The 15,675-nt window shown below is 36.5% G+C and overlaps 1 protein-coding gene across 4 annotated transcripts in view; it reads right to left on the reverse strand.

Annotated features, from left to right (window-relative positions):
* The window catches only part of FUT9 (fucosyltransferase 9), a 216,673-nt gene that overhangs the window by 133,774 nt on the left and 67,224 nt on the right, over positions 1 to 15,675 (reverse strand). The window contains exon 1 of one of the 4 annotated variants that reach the window (XM_070073766.1): positions 164 to 1,526. The exons of the other annotated variants lie outside the window; for them this stretch is intronic. The gene's annotated coding sequence lies outside the window, so the exon portion shown is untranslated. Of the gene's footprint in view, positions 1 to 163; positions 1,527 to 15,675 lie in introns of those variants that run through there. 4 annotated transcript variants of the gene reach the window in all.

A 15,675-nucleotide genomic window follows, 5' to 3' on the forward strand; every position in this document is an offset into this window, starting at 1 on the left:
CAAATAGTATTTTACTCCATTCACAAAAGGTTACATGCACCTAGGCAGCTCACATTTTTTTAGGATATTCTGATCTATGAGAGTATAACTTTCCTCCATCCAAGAGACAGATGTAGATATTTAAAAGCTGATATGATAGGAAGGACAAGGGTTAAGAACTGACCTTCGGGGCTGCCATTGTGGTGAAGTATGTTAATCCTCTGCCTTTGGTGTCCACATTCCATATGGTTGCCAGTTCTAGTCCCAGCTGCTACTTTTCCAATCCAGCTCTCTACTATGGCCTGGGAAAGTAATAGAATATGGCTCAAGTTCTTGGGCCCCTGCACCTGCGTGGGAGACCAGGAAGAAGCTCCTGGCTCCTGGCTTTGGATCAGCTCAGCTCCAGCCGTTGCAGCCAGTTAAGGAAATGAGCCAGCAGATGGAAGACCTTTCTCTCTGTCTCTCCCTTTCACTTGAGAGGTAACTCTACCTCTCAAGTAAATAATTAAAATATTTTAAAAACAAAAGAACTGACCTTCACAAACATGAGTAATTTTGTCTCCTTTCTGATCCTCATGTGTTGAGACAGCATGTGTCTTTCTGCCAGTTACACAAAAGGCACAGGCAGTAACCAACATTGGTAGGCTACATATTCCTGAATTGCAAGACTCATATTCCCTCTGACAGCAGAGTCCTGAGGCCATCATGTGTCTTTTAAAACCTGAGGGCAAAGGTTGTGTTTTAATGTGAGGACTTAAAAGACAGGAAAAGTAGAGGAAAATATTAACTGAGAAAATGCAGAAGTTCCTGACAGTTAGTAAATTATTTATTGAGTATAAGGGTTACAGAAAATCAAGAACTATGTGGTCCAAACTAAACTCTTGAAATCAAGAAAAAAATGGGTTCTTATTTCATAGTGATTACAAAAGTGAAGCCCAGGTAGGTTATACCTCTAATTATGAAAAGGAAAACTATATAGTTAAGAGAAGCAAATATCAGATAGTATTGTTGTAACCTTAAGATGAGTAGCTATTTATTTTTTTAAGATTTATTTATGTATTTGAAAAGTGAAATGACAGAGAAGGAAAAAGAAGAAGGCTGAGAAAGAGACAGAGACGGAGTGAGAGGGGGCGGAGAGATGGAGAGAGACAGAGAGAGAATCTTCCATTTGCTGGTTGATTTTCCAAATGTCTGAACATCTAGGTCTGAGTTAGGCTAAAACAAGGAGCCAGGAACTCCATTTGGGTCCCCACATGGGTGGCAGGGACTCAGGTACTCAAGTCATCTGCTGCTGCTCCCCAGGTATACTAGCAGGAAGCTGGATCAGAAGCAGACGACAGACTAAATCCCACGCACTCTGGCAAAGGATATAGTGTACCAAGCAGCAGCTTAACTTGAAGTGCCACTAGGCCAGCCCCTGGAGAAATACTTAAACAAGCTACACAGAGCATTACATAAAAGTAAAATCTAATTGGCTATATCAAAATCAAAGATTTCTGTCAAGAATTGTTAGTGATGAAACTGAGGAGAAATAATTGATATGTATAAAGCTGACAACTAATTCATATTTATAGTAGAAAAACGGAACTACAGTGTTGAATCAAAAAATAGAAGAAAAGAGTGCATACATAACAAATATGTGGAGATAATAATGAAAGGAAAATTGCACATGAAAATTTTCATAGAAATTTACAAACACAAAGTGTTGGCAAGGACGTGGGATATGTTTATGTTGTCTGGAGAGCAGTATGGCAGTATTAAGTGCACAGCCTGTAACTCTAAGGACCAGATACCTTCTTCTACCCAGGTTGCTTTTCATGTTGTTATTATAACATAACTACTAATAACACCTTTTCCATTCTCAAAATTGATTCACTGGGTATGATGAATTACATGATTTCCCTAATTATTAGTCAGCAATTCTAAGTCTGCATATCTCAGGGAAGTTCTCACATAGATACAAGAGGAAATTTCTGGATATATGTATCACAATTTTAAGGATTTATTTATTTATTTGAAAGTCAGAGTTACAGCAAGAGAAGGAGAGACAGAAAGGAGAGAATCTTCCTCTGCTGGTTTACTCTTCAGATGGCTACAATGACCAGCACCTTGCCAGGCCAGAGTTAGGATCCAGGAGCTTCATCTGGGTCTCCCACATCTCAGCATCTTTCCCAGGCCATCTTTAAGGCTTTTCCCAGGCAAGTTCCCAGGCTTTCCTTGCGTTAGCAAAGAACTGGATCAGAAACAGAGCAGCCGGACTCAAACCTGTGCCAATATGGATGTCAGTGCGTCAGATGGGGGCCCAATCCACTATGCCACAGCGCCGGTCCCACAATATTGTTTAAGCTAGTTGGAAACTGGAAGCAATTTGTGTATTCATCTTTAGGGGAGTAACCAATTAATACGTAAAGGATGCAAACCATGAGATACTGCAAAGCAATTAGAAATGACAAACTATAAAATCTGTATATATATATACATGTATACATACACATACAAACATATATGTATGTACACACACACACATATATATATAGTAGAAAGTGTTGATTTATTAGTATACTGGAAAATTCTACCTTTATTTCTGGGGTACCTGAGTGTCTGTGTTTGAGAGCCCCAAGAGTCATTTTTTTTCCCAAGATGATTATAGCTGGTCCACTGGGGTCTAACAGAACTATTTTGCTTATTCAGTCAAAAGACATGAAATGGCTCTCTGAAAGCTTATCTTTTATTACTGCTTCAATGTCTGTGCTCCTTCAAAATTTGAATGGTGAAATTCTGACCTCCAAGGTGGTGGTATCGGAAGGTGAATCTGCTGCCAGCTTGATCTTAGGCTCCCCAGTCTCCATAACAGTGGAAAATACATTTATATTTTTATAAGCTATACAGTTTGTGTACTTCTATACAACATTGAGAAGAAAATTTATGTTTTTATAAGCTACACAGCTGTTATAACAGCCTGAATGAGCTAACACATCCTTTTGAGCTCTCCCAATAATGGCGCCTTGCACATGGGATGTTTATAGGAATTCCAATGCTTGCCCATATTCTCTGTCCCTTGATATATTTTACACTTTGAATTTAAATAAAAGATTTAAATGAGTAAACTCAGTGGAATTGGTAAATTTTTTTGAATAGCCAAAATGGGAAAATATTTACATATATTTAGCTGGCTGAATAGATATTATTTAGTAAAACAAAAAAACTGAACAAATAGCACTCTATGCAAGCTAGTGTCCATGCAAATTAATAAAAAGAGGCACACATACGACACAGCATATTGTGCAAGGATATACACACACATATCTAGTCAGGGATGTATATCAAATATTTAAGTTACTGTCTATGGGTAGTGGAAAGATTCAAATAATCATTGATGAATTCTGTAGACTGAAGACCCTAGTGTTCCAAGTAGTCTGAGAAATGCAGCTGTCAATATCTGAGACTTCCAAATAATTTCTATGATTTACAGTTCAAAATCTCATCCACTGGTTATTAATTATAAGTTTTATAGCTCTTATCCAGCTAGTAACTTCAGTTCAATTTCTGTGAGACACATACTCATATGTATCTCTAATTTTTAAATAGTATTAGAGCAATCTGTTTCAAATGAGTGTATCATAAAACTAATTTTGTGAAACATATTTTTTTTTTCACTTTAAGGTTAAACCAAGTAGGCTTTAGCTTTGATAAGCTTAGGGATGGATGTGGACAATTTATATTTATATCTTTAATTGACAAGACTTAGAGGGGCTAAAATTGCAAGTGGAAATTTGGTGCCATTTTTGGTTTTAGTTTTTAATCCAAAAAGCCTTTCTTAGAGAGCTAAATCTATAGCTTTAAAAAATACATAACACTTATGAAATATGCCATATGCTCTTTCCAGGAAACTTGGGATTTTTTCTTTTTTTGAGAGAATTCTTTGGGGAATCTACCCAAAATTATTTTAGCTATTGAAAGGAAATGGAAAGATATACTCTTCTATACAGTCTGACAGCATGATTAAACCTTAGCTTCTCTTTCTTCTCTCTCTCTTTCTCACTCTCTGTTCAAACTTGCAAGGCACTTTTTTCTTTTTTCAAAACCAGCACCATCATATTGACTAGCATTAAGAAGTCCCAGATCTCTATTAAGCACCTATTCAATTGACAAACACATTCTAAAAAGTTAAGGCTTAATCTTAGAAGTTACCGTGTATTGGCATCTGAGAAGAAATGTTTTCTCAAATTATTAATGCTCACTTTTGCTATGCTTAGCACATGGTAGCCATTCAACTAATAGTAGCTGAAAGAATGCATGTATGAGAGTAATGGAATAGTTAGACTAAACAAGAGAAAAACTATTGTACCAAGTAGGTTACTTAAAATATTTGAAAATCTATTAAGCCAGAAGAGGTTAAATTATTTTTTGTTTTCTTTTTTTTAGATCTGGCAATCAAAACTCAGATCAATGAGTGACTCAGGAGAAGCAGGATTTAGTTAAATATGAAGAACTCCAACATAATTAGAGTTATTTGAAAATGGAGTGGAAATCTGAGGAGAGAAGGTAATGTCTGTTTTTGAAGGAGTTCAAGTGGAAGATACGCGGCCACTCAACCAAGATGCAGTACAGGTGCTAGAAACTGGAAAAACGTAGAATAGGTGATCTGTGAATCAGAGTATCATTCTACTCCATGTTCATAAATAACTTGTAAGCCAGTGCATCCAGAGAATAGAATAATATGGCATCACCAGTTCCATTTATATTCCTGCTACTCATAAGTACTACTCTTCCATATGCAATTCCACCATGTTGGCCTATGCTGCTTAATCAGTAGTTAAGATGATATAACTACTTGTGATAAAGACCCTTGTCTGGATTTCTACATTCTGAAATATTAAGAACATGTGAAACAGTAACAGTATCTGCAATTTATTCATTCAGCAAATTTTTGGTGTCCATTTTGTTTTAGACATTGGTCACAGTGCTGACTGGGAAAGACAAAATTTCTATCATTGAGAGTTGTGTTCTAATGAGAAAAGACTTATCAAAATACCACAGATAATAAACAACATAAAGAAATTTTGGAGTGTGATAGTGAGGAGATTTACCTGTATGGAGAAAAAAGCAGAAACTAAGAAAATAAAGTAAGAGCTATTTTAATATTCCAATTCAGAAACCTTTGTACTAATACTCATTTCTACCATTATGGCACAGTAGGCAACCAGAGGGAGGAAAAAGCCCTCCTGGTTAATGCAACCAAGAACATATTGTGTAGAAGCAAGCCACACAAAAATAAGAAAGGAGGTAAACCAAATATGTAGAAACTCTTCTAGAGAATAGCAGAAAGCTTTATTAAAAGACATTAAATAATTGCCAGTAACATAGAGAAGCATGACATGTTTATTTTTTAAAAAAATAATTTATTTATTTGAAAGGCAGAATGAGAGAAAGACACACACAGAGAGAGAGAATCTTCTAACTGCTTGTTGAATCCCCAAATGACTGCAACAACCAGGCCTGATCAAGGCTGAAGCCAGGAACCAGAAGAGATTGAGGATAATAGCCAAGACTCTCCAGCAGAAGCATCAGGTAAAATAAGCTCACTGTAGAAAACATCAGTGGCATAATATAAAGCTGTAGTTACAGAATTCAGACAGTGTACTTTTCATGAAGGCAGATAGCCAATGGGTCTTCAAATGTATTTACAAATTTATTTATTTGAAAGACAGACATTTTCTATCCACCAGATCACTCTCTAACTTTGGCTAGGCCAAAGTTAGGATCTGGGAACTCAATCCAGGTCTGTTACACAGTTGGCAGAGACTCAGGTAATTGAGCCATCACTTGCTGTGTGCCTAAGTTAGGGGCTGGAATCAGAGGTGGAACTGGGACTTGAACCCAAATACACTGATATAAGATTCAATTTTCCCAAGTGGCATTATAAGCTGTGGCAAATGGCCACCTCTGGAATAAATAGCTTAAAGCTAGACCCACTCATGTATGGAAAAGTAATCTGTTATACTGCTGCTCACTAAGAATGGATAGATTACTTAAGGAATGATCCCAGAAACTGGATATTGTTCAAAACAAAATGAAATTAAATCTCTACATATGATATTCACAGGATTTATTCTAAGAGGTATTAAATATTTAAAAGTGAAAAGCAAAACTTTAAAAACATTAGATGATATAAGAAGATATCCTTATGCTTTGTGATTTGAAAAATCTCTCTTAAAAAGATTCAAGAATTCCAAACTCACAAGGAAAACTTTGACAAATTTCACTAAATAATATTTTTATTATCATAGTATATTATAAAAACAGTAAAAACAGAGAACTGAACTGTAAGAAAATATCTACAAAAGTATATTGGGCAAAAATTGTAGTGTTGAGAGTACAGAATTTTCACAAATTAATAATCATAAGATAATTGATTAAAAACTTGTTTCATGAAAAAATATTAATTTCAAAGAGAAGGAACATAAATGGTCATTAAATGTAGGAAAGGAAATGCAGATTTAAAATCATAAAGAAATGTCTTCTTATATGCTTTGCATTGGCAAAAATTCAAAAGTTAGAGATAACAGTGAGTATTGGTAAGGTAACAAGACAACAACAATGTTCATCTACTGTCAACGGGAGTGCAAATAAGCACAAACACTTAACTGACAAAAGCCATTGTATTTGAACACTTGAAAATCTCAACTCTTGGATTTTCTACTCTAGATACATACTTTGGCGAAATTCTGATACATTTTTACCACAGATCATTACAGGAAATGTTTGGAGCAGTATTCCTTCCAATACAGAATGACTACAACAAAATATCAAGAAAAACCTGGAAATCATCTAAATATTTACTCAAGTTAGAGTTCATTTGAATAAAGCAAATGAACTATAACATCTGTGTTGAAAATCCAAGTTGCTCAAACCAACATTCCTCTCCAGTTTATTCCATTTATCTAAGCTTCTTTCAGCAACCCCCCTCAAAAGTTTAGGCAGCAACATACTCTGCATCTTCAAAGAGTTCATGGAAAACACCTTATAAAAATCATAGATTTCCATTTTTTTGCATTGAAATTAACTTTATCTTTAATTTCATTTTCTTACATGGACTCCTTGAAATACTCTCAAAGAATCTTGCTTTTCCCATTCTTGCTTGAATTCAGTTCATTCAGGCCTCATCTTTATCTCTCTAGAATTTTTAAGTTACTGTTGTATTGTTAAATCCAATCCTTAGTTCCTACTCCTTTTCTTACCTTATTGTCTTTTGAACACTTGTTTCATTATCCTTTACAATCTTTACAGTCTCCAGGTTTCCTACTTGCCCTAGTCCATTTGGTCTGCTGTAACTACAGCTGATATGGCTCATAGACAATAAAAATTTATTTCTGTCAATGCTGTAGGCTGTGAAATGCAAGATCTAGGCATCAGCAGCTTTGATGTTTAAGGAAGGAGGGACCGGCGCTGTGGCACAGTGGGTTAACGCCCTGGCCTGAAGCACCAGCATCCCTTGTGAGTGCCAGTTCAAGACCCGGCTGCTCTTCTTCTGATCCAGCTTCCTGCTATGGCCTGGGAAAGCACTAAAAGATGGCCCAAGTCCTTGGGCCCCTGCACCCAAGTGGGAGACCTAGAAGAAGCTCCTGGCTCCTGTCTTCGGATCAGTGCAGCTCCAGCCATTGCAGCCAGTTGCGCAGTGAACCGTCGGATGGAAGTCCTCTCTCTCTCTGCCTCTCTTCTCTCTATGTAACTATGGCTTTCAAATAAATCAATCTTTTTTTTTTAAAGGAGGGCCTCATAGTTGGCTTTCTTCTCACCTATAACCTCATATGGCAGAAGGGCATAAATTCTGTTTATTAGGGTTCCCTAACCACCTTCTTTAGGCCAACCTCTGACACATCAACTCAAAGATTAGGATTTTGGGGACCAAACACATTAAGACTACAGTATTGATTCAGATATATAAATATTGGAATATCACAAAGTTCAATCATCAGACCTCTACTATTGTATTTCCATACTTACTAATAAGTCTTTCTTACCTCATATAAATAATTCAAATATGGTCAATCACCTGATAACTTCAAATTTTTTACCTCCATCTTTCCTCAGAATACAGAACTATGTATTTTATGACTATATATAACTTGAAAGTCTAATAGTCACTGAAATTTATCATGTCTAAAAGGAAATCCTGCCACACCATATCTAGTTTTATTCTGCCTAACTTCATATCTCAGTTGATACCTTCATTCTTGCCTTAGCTAAAAACTGCGGAGTCATCACTCTCATGTGCCATCCATCTGCAATTTCTGAAGTTCTGTCTTTAAAAATAATCTGGAAGCTAAGCACATATCATCATTATTCTGCCAATGCCCTCATTTAAACACCATCATCTTTTTTTCTGGGTTGCTGGAATAGCATCATAAGTGGTCTTCTGACTTTGTTGGGTTTCATACCCTGCTGTTTATTTTAAAGAAATCGGTTAGAGTTGGATTTTAGCAAAAGTCAGATCAAATTAGTTCTCTGATGAAATTCCTCTGTGGCTTTCTATTCTTTAGATTAAAAGTCCAAATCCTGATAATAACTCATGGGTCTCTAAACATTATGTTTGCACCATTTCCATGCTAACCACATTTAGAACACATGTTTTCCAGCTTCTGTGCTGTTCTCCAAACGTATCTCAGGAATTTTGTACTTGTTCTTTCTCCACCTTGAAGACTCTTCACCCAGATGTCTGCATAAATCATATTCTTAATCCCTTCAGGTCATTTTCCAGCTGTCACTTTGTCATTCTGACAATAATATAGTGCTTCTTGTTCTCCACTCCTCCCTTTCCCCCTTGTCATATTTTGTTTCTCTCTGTGAGCCCTGCCATGATTTGATAAATGTTTTATATTTACCTTTGTGTCTACTTATTCCCTGCCTCTTCACAAGGATGTAAAATCAGTGAGACTTAAAAATTTGAGTTTACCACTATATTTCCCATACATTGAACTGTCTATGGCAAGTGATAAGTGCCTAATAAATATGTGTTAAGTGATTTGAATGAAATTGATGAACTTTACAATAACAGTAAAGATTACTGAGATGCTAAATTAAATGAATCATAGAAGATGCAAAAATAAACTAATATTTACTCAAATTAGAGTCAATACATAAATTGTGAGAACTAAAACAATTTTCTGGTGTGCAGGAGTAAATATTCATGAACTAAATACACATTAAAGCAACACAGACATCTAACAAGCAGCATGCTGAAAGTAAGAAGTGACTTAGAGAATATATAGCAAATACCGTTGAAGAAAAGTTTAAAAACATTAAAAATTAAACAATGTATGGCCTTGGATACATAAACACAGAGGAATACTTATTCAAAAGCATGATTATGAACATATGAATCTGGGGGAAAAGGGTAGCCAGGACATTCAAAGAATCTCCAAAGTTTAGGCCCTGTTTTGTTTCTGAGAGGAGTGTTCACCAAAAACTATCTCTTAAACATTACATATTTATTTTATATTTGCCTTTTATGAAATATTCCATAGATATAAACACAAAATGTAAACAAGTTCCTGGAGTTTACTTAAAATTTTAGTACTGAGATAGAATGGGCAGACTTAATACATGTTTTGGCATTGGTACTAAGATTTCAGGATAGGCAGCATGTGTAAAATGAGTCATAAAGTGACATTGGAAATTAATTCTAGACTTTTGGTTGAAAAAATCAAGGTATATGTTGCTGCTGGATATTCAAACAGGAACATGTTTACTGGTGAAATAGGGCTTCTGTTCATAGACCTACCAGTTTTGAGATGTGTAATGGAGTTACCCAAGAAAATATTAAATTAGTACTTGAGTATATGATTTTTGAGGTAAGCAGATGGATCAAGTCTGGAAACAAATATTTAGGAGTCAAGAGTATATAGATACCATTCATTGTAAACCATTAAACTGGATGTAAGGGGCTGGCCCTGTGGCACAGCTGGTTAAAGCCCTGGCCTGAAGTGCTGGCATCCCATATGGGTGCTGGTTCTAGTCCTGGCTGCTCTTCTTCCCATCCAGCTCTCTGCTATGACCTGGGAAAGCAGCAGAAGATGGCCCAAGTCCTTGGCCCCCTGCACCCATGTGGGAGACCAGGAAGAAGCTCCTGGCTCTTGGCTTCGGGTCAGCGCAGCTCCGGCCATTGCAGCTATCTGGGGAGTGAACCAGTGGATGAAAGACCTCTCTCTCTGTCTCTAGCTTTCTCTGTAACTCTGTCTTTCAAATAAATAAACTAAATCTTAAAAATAAAAAAATAAACTGGATGTAAGTGCTTTAAGAAAGACTGTGCATCAAAAGAGAGGAGGGTACATTGTCGAGATGTGTTCTCCTACCATTACAGTTTAATTATATGAGATATCTCCATTTTAATATTCATTGAAAAATTTAAATACCTTATTTTGTTCAATTATCATATTTTCATTATGTTTAACTTGCAATAATTTATTTCATGTCTACTTTTATAATATCCCGAGTATAAATACACTTAATAAGTAGGCAAACAGATATTTTGGTTGGCTTTTTTTGCTTTAGTTCAGTCTTTTACTCTTTAATAAATTGCCTTAAGCATTGAAAAATGCACCTTGAGATTTTATTTTATTGCTCTCTTAGGTCTTATGTAAGGTCTACTAAAATGAGTCCTAGATTTGAAATAAGTTTTATTTATTTATTTATTTTTTTGGACAGGCAGAGTGGACAGAGAGAGAGAGAGACAGAGAGAAAGGTCTTCCTTTGCCGTTACTTCACCCCCCAATGGCCACTGCAGCCAGCGCACCGTGCTGATCTGAAGCCAGGAGCCAGGTGGTTCTCCTGGTCTCCCATGGGGTGCAGGGCCCAAGCACTTGGGCCATCCTCCACTGCACTCCCAGGCCACAGCAGAGAGGTGGACTGGAAGAGGAGCAACTGGGACAGAACCCGGTGCCCCAACCGGGACTAGAACCTGGGGTGCCGGCGCCACAAGTGGAGGATTAGCCTATTGAGTTGCTGCGCCAGCCTGCAATAAGTTTTAAAGAGGTTAGTTATAGCTCCACTTAATATCCCCTTACAAATAACAATTTTAAAACATTACAATGCCATTTTTTGCTTTTGTTTTAGAAAGGCAGTTAAGTTTTATGTGTGACAACTTATGAGAAATAAATCGCAGCAACCTGCAAAAATAAAATGTTTAATATTTGTTCAACAAATGTTTTATTCATCATGGTTTGTTTGAGTATAAATAATTCTGAAAACAATTGAAAGATATATATATATAATATTAGCTTATGTTTTTTAGAAATTAAATGGTCTTTTTTTACTTCCCAAGTACAAGCAATAACATTGGCAGATATGTTGTTGTGAAGTTAGGCTATTCTTTTTGGTGATAACAGTTATTGTTTTTCATTTTTTTCCAGTTGAATTCACCTTTGTCTTCCCAAAATGGACTTTATTTTCTCAGAATTCTTCCAATTTAGCAAGTATGTTTGCTTCTAAAATATTCAAACATGTCATTGCCATGTCAATGTGCTTCCACAACAAACTCCTTGTCCTGGTATCATTCTTCATGTTCTCAAATGGCTTGTTTCACAAAGGTTGTAATAAAAAAATCCTGGTGCTTATTTTGTTGCTTTTTCTGGATGAGGTCATGTTTTTACACTAGAATTATACTGTAAGGTGACAATATTTGTCATCTATTTTCCTTAGAAACATTTTGTCTATGTACATCAGAAGGTAAACTGACAATGTCAGCATTTAAAACTAATGAAGTAGTATTTCTTTTAAAAATTGTGTACTGACCTCATGAACTTATTTTCCTTACTTCAATAATCTCATCAAAATGACTAAAGGAGTACAAAGTTTTTAAATTCTCAAAGAGAATGGGAAACAACTATGAAATGTTCACAATTTCAGGGGACACCAGAAAACGAACAGAAGTGTTTCTTGGCTTTAGGAGAAGGATTTCATGTAAGCTGCCATCTAAACACCTGGACAGCAGTAGACTGACAAAAACCTAGTTAACATAGCCATGGTATCCTGAATATCTCAGTACTTGAGTGTACTGAAGATTGTGAAATTTGAAGTTAATAAAAATAGAGGGTTACCTAGAAAACAAGTGGATATAGTGTTTTTGCAGTCTTTTCTCCCTACAAGGTAGCTGCCCAGAGGAATTAAACCACAGTGACTCTGAACACAACACCACTAAGAACAGTGAAGAAATTCAGTGCAGTTCAGAGCTGCAGAGAGTGAGAGTCCAAAACAATGTTAGGATTCTTGTATACCAGAACTTCAGTCAGAGGGATATGCCACTAAGGAAGGAAACTGACAAGTGATCTTTTCAACAAAACTGAAAGATTGGGGTGGGGACAGAGAGAACTGATCTCTCCCTATAAGAAAACCAGCTCATTGATTAACGAAACACATCTAACAGATTCCAGCCATATACAAAGAACTTCAGTTAATTTGTTGACCTTACCTTCAAATATGAATGCATCACTGAGGATCATGGAACATTTGCTTAAGCTTACGTTGTGAATAAAGGACATGAAATCAGAGAAAAAAGGGTAATGATAATCAAAGTATATTGACTATGTTGACTATCTCAGAGCTTTAAAAAGAGATGTATTGAGACCTTTATACACTGTTGGTAAGGATGCCAATTACTCTAGCCATTAAGCACAACACTGTAGAGTTTCATCAACAAACTAAAAATAGGGGCTGACATTTAGGGTAACAGTTACCACCCACTTGAGACACCCACATCCTATATCTTAGTGTCTGGGTTGAGTTCCAACTCCACGCCCAATTCTGGCTTTCTGCTATTTCAAATCCTGGGAGGCAGCAGCTGATGCTGCAAGTAATTGGCTCTTTCCAAACACATGAGAATCAAGATGGACTAAAGTTGGTATCATGAATAAAGTTCCCCAAATACACTGTTTTACATTTTTCTTAATATTAGTGCAGGATGTGCTAAAAAAAAAAAAAGCAAGAGAGAAAAACAGAGAAAGAAGTGCTCAAGAAACAGGAATCAGGCCAAGGCATGAGCCATGGGGCATCTCCAGATTGACAGCTGCTCATCAAGTCTAGAGAAGAGTCAGGCCAAATTGGAAAAGGATAGAAAGCTCCAGGAGGAAAGTTTATATAGCAAAAATGGAAACTGATAGATTATCCAATAATTTTTGAGTTTTCAGTGATTATATTAAAAGACATGAAAGTTTTGATGAGTTGTACAAAAATCAGGAAAATTACATAGAAAAAATGCAAATTGATTTTACAAAGAAATTATTAACTGTGAGAGCAATAAAAACTCTATATGAAAGGACAGTAGAAATTCAGTTCAGGAATAAGCATCTACATAATGCTATTATTATAAACAGTGGTTGTTAAACTTCCTGATATTTTTACATCAAGTAAAAGGGGCATGCATGTGTGTGGGAGGTGGTGGTACTTGTACAAATTGTGATCTAATTTCCCATACACACAATATAAAACCAGTGTAAATATTCAATATTTAAATCACATCAATGTAAGAAAATTGTACCAGAATGACATTTGTATTGTGTATTTGTGAGTATTGTGTACCTGGAATGCCAACTTAGAGGAAGACAAGGGCTCAGCAAAGAACTGAAGTTTTCCCAGGATTTTTAAACTTTTAATGGTTTTAAGCTATGTAAGCATAACTTTCCAAATTCATAAAATAATGAAGAGAGCCATAAGTGAACTAATAATCAAAGTTTCTTATTGTGCTATAATTAGTTACATGAAATATAACTGACACAAAAATGTTACAATTTGTAAAGTAAGGGCAACAGTATTTGTTGCAGTGGTAGATTTGAGAATTTAATAATTACTATTGGAAACACTTTAACCTCAGGGAAAATAATAATGTAAATGTAAAAAATGTTGTACCATGCCTATCTTAAGTTTTAATTTTATAGGGAATTATTTTTATTTCTGCATATCAAACAGTAACATACATTAGACAGTACTTTTGTTTATTTTATGTTTGTCTCCATAGGTGAAGGAAGGCTGAAATTTGTACTCTACAAGTAGGATAAAATAATTCATCAGACATCTGAAAACATTCTGGAAATTTCCGGATGAACAGCAAAGAAGTTTATCAAGTGAATTACCTATCCTTGACGTTTTGCAAAGAAATCTTCATAATCCTTTATGAAATGCCCTCTTTTTTGTAACTTAACACAAAATAATCTTCTTATATTTCCCCTAATGTCAACATCAATTTAAAACACACCGTTGGGTACAGAAAATGCATACAAGCATTCTTTATGTGATATCTGCTCCTAATGGAAGGTACTGAAAAACTGGGTTATTTCTGAATCTGGGAATCCACCGAGAAACTGACTGCCCTAAGCAACAGCTCACTTTAGACCACCTGCCCTGCCATTCCATTATTTATAGTAAATAGTAGGCTGGTGACACAGAGTGAATAGTGCACTTGTGTAAGTATCCTTTCTAGTATGTTTTAAGAGGAAGAAAGACAAAGTTTCTTCTAACACGAGGTTACTTGGGGCTATAAATACATGTTGATACCAGCTGGAAAGCATGTAGGATGAGAGAAATATTATTATTCTCTTTTTATATTAATGTACATATTAAATTTTAGAATTCTCTAGGACTATTTCATTTACCTAACTGTGAAATGTCAGTGGACTTCAGTTGACATGAGATTCAAAGAATCAGCAAACTGATTACTACTCAGCTGATGAAGCCTAGACTAAATAAGACTGATAGTTTCAAAAGTCTAAAGCTTTAAGGTATGTATTAATTTCTTTTGGAGTCAGTCACACATTCATTTTGTATAATACAAGGTGAGAGCATTTGTGATCCTATCCCTTTTACAAAGAAGGGGAAAAAATAATAGGACCATCATGTAGTGTAGGAGGTGAGGTTACTGCCTGTGAGGGCAGCATCTCACGTGGGGGCCAGTCCATGTCTTGGCTGCTCCATTTCCAATGCAGCTCCCTGCTAAAGGCCTCGAGAAAGCAGCAGATGGTCCCTGCCACCCATGTAGGTAATGGAACAAGGACATAAGCCTCAGCCATTCTAGCTTCTTTCCAATGTAGATTAAATAGGAATTTACCACTTACCCCTGCATCCTTTCAGGAGACCAGTTCAGTCTCCCACCTGAAAGCTCATGTGAAACCTGAAAAAAACTGTATGGAGAAGCTCATCTCTTTCAATCCCCCTGCCCACCTCTGGACCCTTAGCCCACCCAAAGATATATAATTCCCAGCCCACTGAGGACTGGGCCCTCCGCCACATGTTTGGTCTGTGTGCATGCTGGCAGTTGGCCATCCACCTCTGAGAGTTATTTTTCTTGAATAAATTCATCCTGCCTACGAGTTCTATCCTATCTCCTCTCTGTTCTCTGTCCCTTTTCCTTACATTTGGTGCCCAGTGTGAGGAAGGACATGGGACATCAGCCTCTTGCCCACCATGGTCCCTCAGAAACTGGCTGCTCCTTCATTCTCTGGGTAAGAACCATGACTCCCTCTTCCTCCAAACTTTCTTCTTTCTGTGGCAAACTGCCTTGGTCATTCAACACCTCACCCCGATTTGTGATTTCGTGCACTTTCTTGTCTCCCTATGAATTCACAGCCACAGACCTTTGCCATATCTCATCACTGCATGCCACACTGGACCTCGTTCTCAACCCATTGGATTGGTAAGACAGGCCTC

The sequence above is a fragment of the Oryctolagus cuniculus genome, chromosome 5 (assembly GCF_964237555.1).
Source record: "Oryctolagus cuniculus chromosome 5, mOryCun1.1, whole genome shotgun sequence".
In the NCBI taxonomy this organism is placed as follows: Eukaryota; Metazoa; Chordata; class Mammalia; order Lagomorpha; family Leporidae; genus Oryctolagus; species Oryctolagus cuniculus.